The sequence below is a fragment of the Sarcophilus harrisii genome, chromosome 4 (assembly GCF_902635505.1).
Source record: "Sarcophilus harrisii chromosome 4, mSarHar1.11, whole genome shotgun sequence".
Lineage (NCBI taxonomy): Eukaryota > Metazoa > Chordata > Mammalia > Dasyuromorphia > Dasyuridae > Sarcophilus > Sarcophilus harrisii.
In genome coordinates this window covers 425,006,413-425,024,024 of record NC_045429.1, presented here as the reverse complement: position 1 = coordinate 425,024,024, position 17,612 = coordinate 425,006,413, and the positions used below count along the sequence as shown (strand labels likewise).

The 17,612-nt window shown below is 41.0% G+C and overlaps 5 non-coding genes across 5 annotated transcripts; 1 reads left to right on the top strand and 4 right to left on the bottom strand.

The window, feature by feature from the left end:
- Positions 1 to 7,801: 7,801 nt before the first annotated feature.
- On the bottom strand, positions 7,802 to 7,873 carry TRNAM-CAU. Its single transcript has one exon. It is a non-coding gene; the product is annotated as a tRNA-Met (tRNA).
- A 2,452-nt stretch (positions 7,874 to 10,325) lies between these two features.
- On the top strand, positions 10,326 to 10,397 carry TRNAW-CCA. Its single transcript has one exon. It is a non-coding gene; the product is annotated as a tRNA-Trp (tRNA).
- A 1,448-nt stretch (positions 10,398 to 11,845) lies between these two features.
- Positions 11,846 to 11,927, bottom strand: TRNAS-AGA. Its single transcript has one exon. It is a non-coding gene; the product is annotated as a tRNA-Ser (tRNA).
- A 1,286-nt stretch (positions 11,928 to 13,213) lies between these two features.
- Positions 13,214 to 13,295, bottom strand: TRNAS-GCU. Its single transcript has one exon. It is a non-coding gene; the product is annotated as a tRNA-Ser (tRNA).
- A 3,952-nt stretch (positions 13,296 to 17,247) lies between these two features.
- On the bottom strand, positions 17,248 to 17,319 carry TRNAQ-CUG. The gene has a single exon. It is a non-coding gene; the product is annotated as a tRNA-Gln (tRNA).
- Positions 17,320 to 17,612: the final 293 nt, after the last annotated feature.

Here is a 17,612-nt window from a genome sequence, read left to right as displayed (position 1 = left end):
GATGGAATAGGCTCGGGTCAGGCAGCGGGGGATATGTTAACGGCGAAGGCACAGTGGGGACCCGCTGCGGGCTAAGAAAAGTGGAAGTGCCGCTTTCTTCACGACTCCCCGCACCTTTTTGGCACTTGTTTAACTTCCAGCCTTCCTCTTCAACTTTCTCTTGGGTCTGACCTCCCACCCTACAAGCTCTCTTTTCCTGATAATAAGTAGGCTCTCTCAAAGCCAATTTTATTACATTATAGATAAGAAACGTGTGCTCGGGGAGCGAGCCAGGGCCTGTGATGTGATGGTATTAATTGTTCTCCCACTATCTTGCATTTCTCAGGCTCCAAAATCTCCTCCTTAGGCAGCCACGGAGACGTGCGCTCCACCGATCTGCTTCTGGGTTACTAACAAGCCTTGCTTTCTTATCAACCTTACTAAGTATTTTTCTTACTTCCCTCTAGAGGGAGGCTCCTTGGCTAGTTCTCGCTCCATATCCGAGGGAAAACGAAAGTAACTAAATTAGCCCTTGCCGAATCTTCCCCCTGCTTATCACACTTACCCTGTTCCTGGGTACCGCGATTCTTCACCCAAACTCGCACTGTTCGCCAGGCGGCTGTTTCAGGTCCCTGTTTTAGGTGCCACTTGTCCGGATCTGTTCCGGGAGGGCTTCAAGAATGAACAGGCGGTAGAGACTCAAGGGGATACTTAAACAGGGGAAGGCCGTCCTTGTTTACGTAAGGTACGTGTGGGAGGGAAATGCGCAGATGCTCAAGTAGGTGCAGGTGAGTGCACAGAAGCTTTCTAGCTGGTCCAGGTACTCTTTCAAGTACAGGACAGGATGCCACACCCTCCGACTTCTCAGGAGAGTTGGTTTCCTGTCTCTCTGTTTTGGCTAGACCTACAGGCTTGCTGTGTCCTTACTTTTTTGCATATGCCATGGAATCGAGCCCCTGGAGAAAACATTTACTAGTAATTTAAATAAATGATAAACAAGTTGGAGCAACTAAAATAAATTATGACTAAATCTAAATCCTAATTTTCTTAAGGCACAGGAATAAAAATAAACAATACCGACAAAACACCTTACTAGTGAAGTGGTGTATAAATAAGTATGCTCATATTACAATTGAAATGGAAAACTGATGGAATCTGTGGTAGAAATTGTCCACACGCTGTGAGTTATATTTATATTAATAAGAATTATATTATGATATATGATATTGCCTAATGATCCCTATTATGAGAAACATAATCAAAAAGAAAATATTCCAACATTTGGAGACTTGTGTAATGTGAATGTAATCTAATATAATGCAATATGTGCAGAATATAATTTGGTGCTGAAAAGTTGCTCTAAATAATGACAAGTGGGAAAAGATGAAGCAGAAGTTCTTTGTGCTTAGTTAAAATAGAAACAGAATCTGTGAACTTGGATTAAAAAAACTGTTGATAAATATTTCATCATAATTGGCTTCCATTGTAATCCTATATATTTTATTTTGTTCATTTTAAAGCTTTATCCTAAGAAGGGTCCAAGAGTTCTCTGGATTGACATTGGGGTCCAAGATATTAAAATAAAAGTTAAGAACCCCTGCGATTTAAAGTATTTCCCACACCATTGAGAATTTACATGACTTGTCTTAGTATATGGATGATGGAGACAGTGTTTGAAACCTATATTTTCTGCCTCTGAGACAATATTCACTTCTCCCTACACACTGATTATGAGTACATGAAGATAACATAAACACAAATCAAGGGGTAAATGGACATTGACAATTGGAGAAGACAGAGTTTGTAACCTGGAAGTTATAGGAATAAAAGTTAATTTAAGAGCTTTAAGAGTTGATGTTTAATTGATTTCATTACATTTAATATTCATAGTGGATCTTCACCAAACTGCTGTTTTCAGATTTTGTCACAAGGGGGTGTCAATGTAAAGTAAGTAATTTCTAAATTGTTTATCTAAGATTTGTCATATTCAGTGGTTCATTAGAAATAAGTAAAATCTTAGGAGTCACATATTCCAGTCCTAGAATTTTACAAAGGAAGAAAGAAATCTAAGGAGGGAAAGGTTCTTGATCAAGACCCGCCTATTAGGTCAGTGGGGGAGTAAAGATCTCCAATCCTCTGTCTGCTGGTTTCTGAGGCAGAGCTCTTTCCTCTGATTTCTTCTTTGGGATCTAACAATTTATTAAATGCTTAACCATGTGACTTTTACTATGGTTCTCTGATACTTTTTATCCTAAGGAAAATACATTAATTATTTGAATGATCATTGCTTTTCTAACTTTTCTCTTGAAATTTCTTTCTTCTGAAATTGGGAAGACAATATGCTTTGAAAGTAAAGGTTCCCCCTTAATGTGTGAAGCCTCTTCAGTGAGGGACCTAGATTCTTATTCTTGCTTATGTTTGGAAAAAATTAGTTTTAATAGCTAAGCACAACAAACAAACAAATAAAAACTTTACTGGTCTCAAAGAGACTTGAAAGTGGTTTGAGGGAATGGTTAACCAAAGATTAGATAGTACAGAAAGCCTCTTCCTCCTTTCATTGTATACTAAACTTGGTTTAATAGAAAATATTGTCAAAACAGTGAACCCAAACAGTGAATCAAATTTTATCTAAAAAAAATGCATTTTCTATCAAAGGAATTATAAACTATTAACAATAAGTGTTTCAGATCATAATAACAGAAATGCAAATCAAATTTACCTTGAGGTTTCACCTCATACCAAGCAAATTAACAACACAAAATAAAGATGGAAAGTGTTGAAGGAGCCTAGTGAAGATAGGCATACCCATGTATCATTCAGCTTAGAATAATTTTAGAAAACAATTTGGAATTTGCAAATTAAGGGACATAATATATTTTGAGCCAGAGATTCTACTACTAGTCATATACCCCAAGTGAATAATTGATAAAAAGAAAATAATTTCTTATGTATACTGAAGTATTTATGCCCAGAAATTTTTGTCATAACAAACAATTGTAAATAAAGTAGATGCTTTGGACTTGGGAATAGTTCTACAAATTTTGTACTTGAATGTTGTGGTATATTACTGTCTCTGTGAATATATGATGACTACTGAGAAACATGGGAAGATTTCTATATGAACTGATACTGAGAGAAGAAAGTGGAAGCAAGAAAATATACACAATGATTGCAACAATGAAGAAAGAACAATCACAAGACAAATTTTTAAAAAGAGTATAACAAAACTGTAAAGAACAAATGTGTCTCCAAAGTGTTGTATCACAGATCCCTTTAATTGTCCTGCCTCAGTTTCCCTTAAATTGTTCTGCCTTAGTTCCTTATTGTTCTGCCTCAGTCACCACCCTTCCCTCATAATCATTACAACTGATATAATTTAGGACTGGCTACCCTAAGATTATAAATTGTAAATGTTTGATCCATATAAGGAGAAAAACCTTCCATCTTAGACATCATGAACCCCACCTTCCCTACTTATCAGAATGTCTGGTGCCTCCCCCCTCCTGTCAGAAACGGAATGATAGTTCGTTGTGCTTTCAGTGCTCTGATTCCTCCCCTGCCTCAGTCTACCCCAGGCGCTTGGAGCCACATGTGTGTCTATATACTTCATGGGAAACACACATTAGCTGCTGGATTCTTGGAGATGATAGTCTCATTCAGCCCTGGAGACAGAATGCATTCTGTTCTGCCTGCAAATAAAATATTTCCTTTCAAATAAAATATTAAAAACTCTCTAATCTCTATCTTGCCTCAGTTTCTCTGGCATTACAAAAGAAGAGATATGAGAAGGCACTTTCCCAACTCTTATAGATGGAAGAAGTCCTCAAGTGTGGAACAATATATATATTTTTAGATTTTTTTTTTTCAATTAATCACTTTTCCCGATTATCTTTTCCTTCTTTTATTTCATTTAAGAACATTCTTTTTATGGGGATGACTTTCTGGAGGGATGCAGGAGAAAATTTAATTGATATAAAAACAAAAAAATCCCCCCCCCCCAAGTCTTTATTTCTAAAGATAAAGCATCCTCCCACCACTGACCCTCATCCTTATTGGCTGAGGATCTTACATTCTAAACGTGGGAATTACCCAAGAAATTGAACTTGACCAATAAGTACATAATTGCTCATATTTGACCTAAATGGAAAGACACTGATGTCATAGGAGGTTAACAAGGGGACTTAAGTATGCCCTTAGGAGGATAACAGGGAGGGGAAGTAAGTATGCCCTTGACTTAATGCTTAAAGTCCTTCAGGCCTACTCAAACTTTGAAATAGATGAAGCCTTACTCAATTTTCACAACTGTCTTGAAAGATCTCACCTCATCTCGTTCATTACTTTAGTTTGTGAGAAATATAATTTTTTGTATAACAACTGCCTCATGACCTAACTACATTCTTCTTGCTTCTGTATCACCGGCTTGCTTTGCTATATATATATGCTGTTCCCCAGTCACTCTGGACTGATTTTTGAACATGAGTTCAATTAGATTGGCTAGTCTAAATTCTCCACATTCACTTTTAAACCTGTGGCGGATTAAAGGGTTTTTTAAAACAACTTTCTTATTGCCACTAACCTCATGACCACCAGGAATTGAGGGCATTCAAACCTCATAATATTCAAATTGCCCAAGTTCAAAATGTCTTGAGATAAAGTTGAAACACATTAGCTTAGCAGAAAATAGAACTAGATGTTAGAATCCTTATAAAGCAATAAGTCTAATGCCTAATTTAGCATGATACTTAGCAAATTCTCTAGCTCACTAATGTATTTAAGTACTCATTGGAGTTCACACTTCTGGGAGATTCACAAGTCAATATTCAGTATGAGATTCACAAGTCAGAAACCCACAATCCCACTCTCTCAGAGGAGGAGTCAGCCTTTTACACCAAGCATAAAAAGAGCTTTAGTGAATCAGTCACAGTCCATTCAGAAGAAGTCCACTCTCAAAGGTGGAACCAGATTCATTCACTTCATTTAACACCACAGTGGTGGCTGGCCTCCTGCACTTCTCCCACTGAGATCAAGGCTGGTCTGAAAGGCTCTCCAGAAAGCTATCCAGCCCCAGGCAAGGAGACAAGACTTGGAAGGAGAAAATAAACATTTGGATTTTATCAGCTGGGCTGTATTTGGAGTGATTATTACTCTGAACTGAAACTAAGGCTACCTCCTGAAAACCTGCCCAAGAAACCTGCTCCCAGAGAACCATTATATTTTAAAGAAGAGAACACCACAGCTAAATAAGTAGATCTGGGAATGATCTACAATAGAAAAGGAATTGAAACCATGGGAATTGATGACCTCACCTGAGAAAGTATATGAAAAGAAAAAATTAGAAGATTAACAAAAGCGCTTTGGGGCTCATACACCTAATGAGTAGGCCTAGTATATTCGAAGTCCCAACAAAGGACTTTGTTAGAGTTCAGATCCTGTAGTGAATTAAGGGTGTGAATTTACTGGGGCCAGACAGAGAAGTATGAATTATGAACTCTTCAAAGTTTAATGACCAGAGACTAATATATATACCTCAAATGCTCATAAATTTGATACAAAGTACACCCTTTGAAGTTCCTATAGTTTTCTCTAACAAACAAGATCTACTGAGATGTAAATGATTAAGCCCCAAATCTTGGTTACTTAGAGATGCAAATAGTTGAGATACATATCAGGATAAAGTTTATCAAATCATTGTCTAAAGTATCTTTCTCCTAAAAGCCTTTAGTCTCCCTTGTGGGCTGTTTTTCCTGTCCTAATTCAAAGGTTTGCTTTTAATCCAAAAAGGATTAAAAAAAAAAAAAAAAAAGCAAAAAGCATTTTGCTTCAGTCAGTAGATTATAGATTTATTATATTGACAAGCAATCTCTGCTATTTCAATAAGAAAAGGGAGTTTTGGTGAGCCAAGTTACAGTAAGATTCAAGACCGGGAAGGAATTCTTTTCTCCTGACCCTCTACAGGACTTGATCTGACATTGTTGACTAACTTTTCTTCTCATATACTCATTCTTCTCTGGGTTAATCTACAATGTCAAATGCTATAGATGAGAACTGAGTAAAGAACATTATATTCATGAATTCAAAGTTAATTTTGAAGAAAGCATTAAGTGAATGTTAACATGAGAAGCCAGGTTATAGAAAACTTAAAGACACAATATGAGAATTCCTTTCACATGAATCTTTAATAATCATGGGAAAATGTTAACCCTTCCCATTAATGTTTTTCAAGTAAACAGTAGTTTGAACCAAGGGGCATCTAGATGGTAAAATGAAAAGACCACTAAATTAGGAATTAGGAAGATTAATCTTCCTGAGTTCAAATCCACGGTTTAAATCCAGCCTCAAGCAGTTACTAACTGTGTGATTCTGGTCAAGTAATTTAACCCTGTTTGCCTCGTATTCTTATCTGTAAAATGAACTATATTGTTATCTGCTTTATTACAAAATATTCCCCATTAAATGTTTGTTTTCAAATATCTAATTTTATCATAACAGTTTAAAAAAACAGATTCATATGTTAACAGCAACCAAATTAAATTGCTATTACAATGGTTTCCTCAAATTTCACAAGAGAATTTAGAAATACAATTATAACAAAACTACACCATGAAACAAAACTTCAGATTATATTACATTTCCAAGTTATCCCCTACAAAAATCATTAATCTTATTACCTTTGATGTCATCTTAGTGTAATTAGGTATGGTATAATATTCTGTTAAAGAAATAATATAATGCTCAGCATATGCTAGTTACTGTGTTAAGCATGCCTTACAATCATATTTTGATCTCAGAACAACCCTGGGAGGTGGGTACCATTATTATTTTTTGTATTTCCAGATCAGGAAATTGGGGCAAACAAATAATTTGCCCAAGATTATGCAGCTAATAAATTTCTGCAATCAAAACGTTGAAGGGTGGGTTCATCAAGGACAGATGTTTGCTACTTCTGCCCCTACCTCGTTCTACCAAGCTTGGCGTTGCTAAGTTCACTGGGACCTTCCCAGGCATCAGCTGAGCGGGGCCAACTGAGCGCTAAGCCTACACTGGAGAAAACGACTAGGCTCTCAGGAGCGTGGAGAAGGGCATTTACTACAGCCCAGGGGCTGGCCTGGGCTGACTGATGTCAGAACTATCCCACGGTGGCCGTTTTGTGGTGTTTGGACAAAGCGAGTGCTGGCAGTGGGTCCAAACGCCCCGCCTCCTAAACTGTAGCTTTGGAGCCAAGCGCTGCTGGATTTCGATCAACTTGCAGCTGCTGGGGCAAGGTGAGCAGAATGTACAGTATCTGGGTGATGCCCCCAGGTTTGCCCACAAGGGCGGGTTTTAAAACGCCCGGGGACGCAGAGCCGTTAGGGCAACTGTCAGTGGTGCGGGGCACTGCGGTTGCTGACCTCATTCTACAAGGTGAGCTGGACATGAAATGCACAGCTGGAGAAGATGAAAAAATTCGTTTCCCTACATTTTTACAGCATTTTTTTTCAGCACCTATTTGGAAATCTGATCTGGGATGATAGGGGTTAATAGTCAAGGAAGGAGTTAAGGGAAAAAGAACTAAAGGAGTGGGGCACTTTGAGACATGTAGGGTGTCGGAAAAGGAGTTTCCTTTAGTGAAATGAAATAGTGGATTGTAATTAATGGAACAGATCATACTCTACTAAATGACTAGAAGCCGCAAGGTTCTAGGAGAAGCTATGAAAAGTATTGATCTCTCCAAGAAAAAGTGAAAATTTGAAGAGTTTTCTTGACTCTCAAGCTCAGCATTTTATTCACTGCGACAGCTAGATATTTTTTCAAATGTGCATGTGGAAAAAAAAAAAAAAAAGGCTAGCAGAGGATGGTTTCGATCCATCGACCTCTGGGTTATGGGCCCAGCACGCTTCCGCTGCGCCACTCTGCTTTGTCAAGTTCAAGTTGTTGACAATTGACCTCAAGTAACTTTCATTATTCCTATTTCCTAGTCTCCCGGAATCTTTCCCGTTTTGATTTCTGACTAGGTTTGAATTAAGATTGAACACAACTCGCAATCTACACTGAGTACATCCTAGTCTTTGAAACTAAGGTTCTCAAATCAAGTCACTCAAATGGTGGTTTATACTACTATTCTCATCACCTCCCCCAGTCCCAATAAAACTCTGGTACCCTCTGGAGAAACTGAAGATTTTCCAAATAAAAGTCATTGTGCTCTTTCTTCACATGCCCCACTCAATCTGTTTCAGCACCACGGATGAAAGTCCAGAAGATCAGATGATTCCTAAAGAAGTCGTGACGTAGCAAAAGAGTATACTTTCTCATAGTTTTTTTACAGATATGGAACGTTGAATATAAATTAAGATTTTTTTTTTTATTTGATCATCACGATGATGGTCAGAATTTTCCCACTTTTTTACTTCCTGTCTTCCTTTTTATTTATTCTTTGTTTCGATTTCTTTCCTTCTTCCCCTCCCTCTCCCTTCCTTCCGTTCTTTCTTTCTTTCTTAAAAAACCCCCCACAATTCCTTTGTTATAAGGAATTGGAAGGGGAAGACAAATACTGGGGAAAACCTAGGCAATATAAAGTCAAAAGAAAAGTATAGAAGGAGAGAAGAAAAGGTACCATAGCATCACCTATGCTCACAATATTGATACTTTTGGTCAAATTGTTCTCCTTAGTTGTGCTTCACCAGACTGTTAAAAGTATCCGCGGGCCGTACACAGGGACAGATATACACGCCCACGCCTGTAGAAGGCCAGCCTTTCTAAAAGATTCAGAGGGCCAGTAAGTCCATGCCCAAATTGGCTTACCCTAATAATTATAAAGATAGGTAAAAAATCAGGATAATCTTGATGGAGAATGAATGCAATAGAAACTAGGCGTTATAATTGAGGACATATTTGAGATAAATTAATTGGTATGATAATTTGTTTCGATAAGTACCTTGCTATCGATAAAACATTGCAGCTATTCACAATTCTGTTGATGTTGATGAACATCACAACTAGGCTATCTACAACTCAGTGTTGATAAGTATCTTGATGTAGATACTGAAAAAGTAAAATTATGAAATATACATTAACCCTAAGGGATAATGATGTCAACTTTAGATAACTAGTAACGTTGTTACACTAGTCTAAAAGACATTTTAAGTTGGCACTCAGATTAATAAAATGAAGACCGCAAAGCACATCTGCTTGGCCTCTGGTACTCACACTTTCGGATTTCACGGGAGTTGGACTCCAACACACTCCCACACCCACACGCAAGCTAAACTCTGGTCTCAAAAGTTTTGTGATGAGATTGGGAGAAAGTTTGTTCCTATCCAGGGAAAAAAGAGCGTTTTGTTAATTCTCTCGGGTCATTTTCTTTATTAAGTACTTCATTTGGGAAAACTTTTCTAATGTGCCTTCACCTTCCAAATTTCTCCTCCCTTCCCCGCTCCCAGACCCAACGTTTTCTTTGGACTCATCTTCATCACAAGGAGTAGAACTTGAACGAGTTCGATTCCAAAGGTACAGAAAAGAAATGTTTAAGTCATTACAAATGCTTTTATATCGTTAATACAAATTGACAAAATACCATCAATCCCTCCAATTTTACTTGACTTCCTTTTGTGTAGTAAAGGCGCCTAGCTCGGAGATGAGGGAAACAGAGAATGAGTAAGGAATGGTCCCTCCGGCAAGTTACCGGCGTTCTTTCTCCGGGATAAAGAGATGTTACTTGAGCGTAGCATCGGAGCTAGAGGAAGGTTTGGGAAAAGGCGAAATGAGAAAGGGATGTCTGGAGGGTGGGAAAACTTTAAGACTGGTGAGTTTGGATGGTGGGCAGAGTATCATGAAGGGGAAATGACGCTGGAGAAGTAAGCTCCAGATGGCAGACTGAGGAACTTTCATTTCATCCTAGGGGCAGGTGTAGTTCAGGTGGTAGGAAGGCCTAGGAGAAGATGATGTAACTGTCTTTGGGTACAAAGGAGACCTAGCAAGGAAAGGTGTGTAGTGTTCCCACTCCTGACGTCACCACTTAGCTTGACTCCTCGTCTCTTTGGCCAGGGCCTGGCAGAAACGTTTCATAAAGGCTTATTGAAGTGAATGAAATGAATAAAGAGCCCCATAGATAACGAGATGGCCTAGTGATTATACGCTTTCCTCCCGTCAGATTATAAACCGCTAGAGGAGAAGGGCCGAGGCACTTCGGTTGGGACATCCTCGGCATTCAACTCCAAGTCTGGCGCAGAATAAGCTCTTATTAAATGCTCAGGAATGGAACAAATAAAAATGAGTGAATAAATTGAAATGGGAAAGCTGGGAGTGGGCTGCGGAGAAAACGCATTTTGCCATCGAAATCCTTAAGGTGAAAAGAGCAAACTGTCCCTCAGGACCTCGTGGCGCAACGGTAGCGCGTCTGACTCCAGATCAGAAGGTTGCGTGTTCAAATCACGTCGGGGTCACACTCCTTTTGTCCAGCCAATGGGGAAACGGAAGGAAGAAGCCTTGGGGGGAAAAAAACGAAAAAAAAAAAAAAAAAACTCTGATTCTGGCAGCAAAGGAGAATACTCTTGATTCTCTTCTCTTTACTACCCTATCTATAGTCACTAGCAAGTCTACAGCCACAGCCCGCATCCCAAGCCAAGGCCTGTGTACCGTTTTACCTATTTTCTGAACTACGTTATCCTAAAGTAGGCCTCCTACGACTCGGGTGCACACACCTTGCGGGGAATAACGCACAATTCTGCTCACGCAAAGTTTCAGTGGGTGCCACAAGATTGTCCTTGTCCTTACGCACAGAAACAACTAGCACACATCAGAACAGCATGCCCACATATTATGGGATTGCCTCTATACTCATCTCAGTGCTGGTTCTCCAGCAGTCAGAAACACGCGCTGCAAAGATGCTGGATCCCTATTAGCAGAAAGGGATGGAACAGCGCACTCCTAGAGCTTGCCTGCCGAGGAGTGTGCGGATTTATTTTTTCACGCTCTGGTTTCAGTGTTTTTGGCTCCTGATTTTGCACGCTCCACACCGCAAGCCAGAGGAATTCCCTGCAAAACACCTAAGTAAGTATCGCCTTGCTGTAAAGGGTAAGGATAAGGGTCATTAGAAAAGGAGGGCGAAAGGCATCGGAAAGTTGGGGATATCCAGATAGTTCCTGCCAGACTCCACAGGAATAACGGAGCCTCGGAGTCCGTCTGGGTCCTGGAGCAAAAAGAACGGAGGTTTCCATCCCGAAGGGACAGGAAGGTTCCTGTCACAGTCTTCCCTTTTCTGTGCTCTGAATCACCTTCTCCTTCCCACTCCGGTGTGGAATAGTACTGAATCCCCAAAACGCTGAGGACGCAGGGAAGTAATAATGAAATAAGGTCCAGAAAGACACTCATTAGTCAAGGGAAGTCTTGGACCCGAAATCTTCAGACTTGCGGTCTGGCACGAGTTCTGCAAACTGTCTTGAGACTGTGAGCTTCGCAGAACACTTGGCTTCCTGCAGCAGGTGGCCCATCTAACTGCCGACCTCCTTCCCCAGTGCTCCTCTTTGTTTTCCCAGTGCTAGTTTTGCACGACGGGGATAATTCAGCTCATTCAACAAACTCATGAGTATATAGGAAGAAGGTTCTGGGGAAAGATGTTGGAAGATCCAACAAGTCATACTGACCCAAACACACAGTTTGACCCAGTCTTCCAAAGGGAGTTTATTGGTTGTAGGTGTCTGTAATTAGAGTAATTGTCAGGTCTGCTCGAGAGAAAAGTTCGAACCGGAATCAAAGTAAAGGTAGGATAGGAGAAAAGGGATCTACTTCGCTAGGTTTTTGAAGGTTCTTTCTAATCCAAGCAACGTCCGCTCATCAAGAGAGCACACTCTTGTAAGTGAGTGGAAACCCTATGGAAAAGGCAACTGAAAGCCGTAGTCGGTAGGATTCGAACCTACGCGGGGAAACCCCAATGGATTTCTAGTCCATCGCCTTAACCACTCGGCCACGACTACCTACAAATGACTTTTGTATACATATCATCCAGACCTCCTCTAGAGAGCTACCAAATACCATGCGGGAGCCAGCTCATCCAGCCTCTCCCTTAGATTCTCTCACAGTCAACAACCAGGTGAGACCTTACTCTCCCCAAACGCGACAACTCCCACTTCGCAGCCCTCTCCCCGCAGCCAACCCTTCCCACTCTGCCTGCACCTGCAGGTGAGGCAAGGACAGGACAGCAAAGGCTTTCCAACAATCACACTTTCGCCTCTGGGATTAGCTGACACCGAGCGCCCAGCCGTTCGTTCACTTGCCATTTCGTCCAGAAGTCCATCCCTCTGTGCGTTGGATTAACCTCTCCCCACCACCAAAGGGGACAACCCCCCTTCCCCTCAAGCACCGAGGAACTCCCTTCGCCTCTCCGGGGTCGGCAGAGACGTCATCAAAATGACAGAACCCCGAAGGTCCCTTGAACCTACTATCATTTCACGCAAGGTCGATTCCGGGGCTCCGGGAGTTGTCATAAGGGAAAGCCAGAGTAGCCGGAATATAGAGGGAATTGGGCTAGTTTCGAACAGGAGAATAGATTTGGAACCAAGGCGAGGTGAGGCAAGGCGCGCGCGGCTCCACGCCGCTCGGCGAGGGCAGTTTCGGGAGGAACAAACTGCTCGGACCCCGGCTTGTAGTGAAGGGGACCTCCACGGAGAATTACGGAAACGGGGAAGAGTATGGTCTGACTGGAGCTGAGGGGAATCCAGGTGCGGAGGCAGTGCGCCAGGGCAGGGAACGCACCTTATCCAAACTCTGGATCTCCCGAAGCACCAAAGCACTCGCGCGGCCTCTTGTCTGTTAATGTTTGTGCCCACGATTTGTGTGGTACGTGGCAAAGATGAGAATGAGAGGTACCGAGGACCCCCGGGTCTCTGGATTCCCGAGGTGTCCAGAATCGTCCTAGGTCGCCTGACCAAGGGGGAGGAAGAGCCTGGTTTTTTTTCCAGTGGCCTCTTTTGGCTGGAGATTTTGCGCTCAGAAGGCTGGGAGCGGGGCAGGTGGTGGAGGAATGCTAATCTGAAAATTTGCATCAATACTCAAAACATCAATAAGCAATATCAAAGTGCAAGCTCCATTCAAACTGGGGTGCGTTCTGCTAACCACGGCAACCTTTAGGCCCAGAGGCAAAGTAAGATTACAGTTGGTGCAAGATGTGGCTTCTTCAGGGAAGTGGCGGTTGGAGATGTTGGTGCAGATGACTAACAAGGGAGAACCTTTAAAAGCCGGGATCCTCAGAAGTAAGAGGATACGACGAGGATGGGATTCGAACCCACGCGTGCAGAGCACAATGGATTAGCAGTCCATCGCCTTAACCACTCGGCCACCTCGTCCCGCTCTTCTGCCCTCCTCCACACGCACACACACAGGTGAGAGCCACAACCCCGTCCCACTGGCTGGCAAATCTTGGCAGATTTCTCTATTTGCAGTCTTCCACAACTGCTGTGTGTGTCCCAACACTTTGCCCTGCTCTCCACTAACAGCTCTCCTCCTTTCCTGGAACTGCAAAGGAAAACAATCCGAAGGGACAGGGAACAAAGGACAAAAGAAAATCGGCAATCTGGCCGGTTTGGGGAGGCCCGGCAAACACAGGGGGCAAAAACGAGAGGGAGAAGACTCCAGTAGGGAGACCAAACAGGAGATACTCATAATACAAAATGAGGGAGGAAGGGAGGAAAGGACGGGAAGGAGGAAGAGAGGAAAAGAATTACTCCTAGTTCCTGCTGGCTCACCTTTCTTGTCACTGTCAAATTCCAGGCACTCTCAGTCACAGAAGACAAAAGATTTTACTTGTTGCAGCAAGGGCAATCAGTTAAATTTTCTTCCCCCGCTGCTCCGATTCTACACGGCACAGTTTTAGAATTTAGAATTTTATGGGGGCAAAAACCAAGGATGTCATCCATCCCATTTTGGGGTGTCTGTTTCACTCTCAAACTGCTCCGTGTCTTTGCTTTGCTTCCTGACGCACTCAGTCTTGTTCTTTCTCTTGGTTACCTGTTCTTTCTCCATTTCTGCAGAGACAGCTGAGGTTGTACCCTTTATTGATAGATACTTATTTGAATTTTTTCTCCTGTTAATTATAGGACATGTCAACTACTATTCTACCTATGTTCCTCCAGCTGCTGCTCTTTGACATCCAGATGATACATATTGAAGTAGAATTTACTATTCTCTCCACTTAAAAAAATTTTAATTGGGGCAGCTTGGTGGCGCAGTGGATAGAGAAGCAGCTCTAAAGTCAGGTGGAACTGAATTCAGATTTGACCTCAGACGCTTAGCACTCAACACTAGCTGTGTGATTCTGGACAAGTCGAAAAAAAATCTATAAATATAGTACACTTCGTACACACACGTTTGCCATCCTTTCTTTGGCACACATCCCCCTTACTAATCTCGTTTTAAGCCATGGTCATATTTAAGTAGCACAAGTTAGAAGAATGCCTCTTCCATGTGATGACCTCTACTTGCTAACTTTGAAAACTATTAATCGACGTCTACTCTGAACAGATAAATCTTCCCCCATTCCTTCAACTGACCCAACCGTAGCATGGCTGCCTGCCCCCACGCTCCCCTGATTGCCTTCTCTGCACATACTCTCTCTTGGATAGTCTAAAATATGGTCCTGAGATGAGACACAATGCTTCAGATGGGAAAGAAACAGGACAGGGAGGAGTGTACACCAAGATAAGGTCAAAATGGGTTCATGACCTAGGCATAAAGAATGAAATTATTAATAAATTAGAGGAACACAGGATAGTTTACCTCTCAGACCTGTGGAAGGGGAAGGTCTTTATGACCAAAGAAGAAATAGAGATCATTACTGATCACAAAATAGAAAATTTCGATTATACCAAACTGAAAAGTTTTTGTACAAACAAAACTAATGCAGACAAGATTAGAAGGGAAGCAATAAACTAGGAAATATTTTTACAGTCAAAGGTTCTGATAAAGGCCTCATTTCCAAAATATATAGAGAATTAACTCTAATTTATAAAAAATCAAGCCATTCTCCAATTGAAAAATGGTCAAAGGATATGAACAGACAATTCTCAGATGAAGAAATTGAAACTATTTCTAGTCATATGAAAAGATGCTCCAAGTCATTATTAATCAGAGAAATGCAAATTAAGACAACTCTAAGATACCACTACACACCTGTCAGATTGGCTAAGATGACAGGAAAAATAATGATGATTGTTGGAGGGGATGTGGGAAAACTGGGACATTGATGCATTGTTGGTGGAGTTGTGAACGAATCCAACCATTTTGGAGAGTAGTTTGGAACTATGCTCAAAAAGTTATCAAACTGTGCATACCCTTTGATCCAGCAGTGTTACTACTGGGCTTATATCCCAAAGAGATTATAAAGAAGGAAAGGGACCTGTATGTGCACGAATGTTTGTGGCAGCCCTTTTGTAGTGGCTAAAACTGGAAACTGAATGGATGTCCATCAGTTGGAGAATAGCTGAATAAATTTTGGTATATGAATATTATGGAATATTACTGTTCTGTAAGAAATGACCAACAGGATGATTTCAGAAAGGCCTGGAGAGACTTACACGAACTGATGCTGAGTGAAATGAGCAGGACCAGGAGATCATTATATACTTCAACAACAATACTATATGATGACCAGTTCTGATGGACCAGGCCATCCTCAGCAACGAGATCAACCAAATCATTTCCAATGGAGCAGTAATGAACTGAACCAGCTATGCCAGAAAAAGAACTCTGGGAGATGACTAAAACCATTACATTGAATTCCCAATCCCTATATTTATGCACACCTGCATTTTTGATTTCCTTCACAAGCTAATTGTACAACATTTCAGAGTCTGATTCTTTTTGTACAGCAAAATAACGTTTTGGTCATGTATACTTATTGTGTATCTAATTTATATTTTAATATATTTAACATCTACTGGTCATCCTGCCATCTAGGGAGGGGTGGGGAAGGAGGGGAAAAATTGGAACAAGAGGTTTGGCAATTGTTAATGCTGTAAAGTTACCCATGCATATATCCTGTAAATAAAGGCTATTAAATAAAAAGAAAAAATAAATAAATAAATAAATTTAAAAAAAAAAAAAAAAAAAAAAAAAAAAGGACAGGGAGGAGTATCTGGATTAGAATACTCACCAGACTCCAGTTAATGTAGATAGGGTGAAAGGAATTGATGAATAATGCTGAAAGGAACACCGAACCTGGAACATTTGAATCAGGCTTCTGTTGTTTTGTAATCGTGTGAACTCGTGCCAGTTACTACAAGGTGTCCTGGAAAATTTGCTTTTGAAAAAAACACTAAGGTGTCAGGGAGAGAGAGGAAGGGAGAGCAAGAGTGGGAGGGAGAGGAGGGAGAGAAGGAAGGAGGGGGAAGAATGTTCAAGATCTCCTTAGGTATATAGTTCTAGGAGATGGTGACCCTGAACATTGATTCAAAATAGTAAGGGTCACACTGATGCATTGTTGGTGGAGTTGTGAACGAATCCAACCATTCTGGAGAGCAATCTGGAATTATGCCCAAGAAGTTATCAAAGTGGGCATACCCTTTGAACCAGCAATGCTACTACTGGGCTTATATCCCAAAGAGATACTAAAGAAGAGAAAGGGACCTGTACTTGCCAAAATGTTTGTGGCAGTCCTGTTTGTAGTGGCTAGAAGGTGGAAAATGAATGGATGCCCATCAATTGGAGAATGGTTGGGTAAATTGTGGTATGTGAATGTTATGGAATTTTATTGTTCAGTAAGAAATGACCAGCAGGATGAATACAGAGAGGCTTGGAGAGACTTACATGAACTGATGCTGAGTGAAATGAGCAGAACCAGGAGATCATTATATACTTCAACAACGATACTGTATGAGGATGTATTCTGATGGAAGTGGGTTTCTTTGGCAAAGAGACCTGTTTCAACTGATCAATGATGGACAAAAGCAGCTACACCCAAAGAAAGAACATTGGGAAATGAATGTAAACTGTTTGCATTTTTGTTTTTCTTCCAGGGTTATTTCTACCTTCTGAATCCAATTCTTCCTGTGCAACAAGAGAACTGTTCGGTTCTGTATACATATATTGTATCTAGGATATACTGTGACATTTAACATATATAGGACTGCTTGCCATCTGGGGGAGGGGGTGGAATGAGGGAGGGGAAAATCAGAACAAAAGTGAGTGCAAGGGATAATGTAAAAAAATTACCCTGGCATGGGTTCTGTCAATAAAAAGTTATTTAAAAAATTAAAAAAAAAAAATAGTAAGGATCACAAAGAAAATATTGATTGCGTTACCAGGTTCCACCGAGATTTGAACTCGGATCGCTGGATTCAGAGTCCAGAGTGCTAACCATTACACCATGGAACCAGCACAAGTGAGCATCTCTTCTTAGTTTTATCAGTCATTTGGACACGCCACCATCTTCATTGCTCTTTTTTCAGTCCTTCCTTCTCAACAGTTTTCCAAAGGCTAAAGTTAGGCAACTACTACACTGAGCGCTGCAACAACTAGCCTCCTTAAAGTCGCTCCGTAACTTTCTGGTTTCAAGGAATCCACAGACAATGGGTCACCTGTTCCTTTCTGAAAGATGAATCAGTACACAAATCGAACCTGTTTTCCTCCTTTTTTTGCATTCGCCCTTCCTTACCACTCTCCTCTTA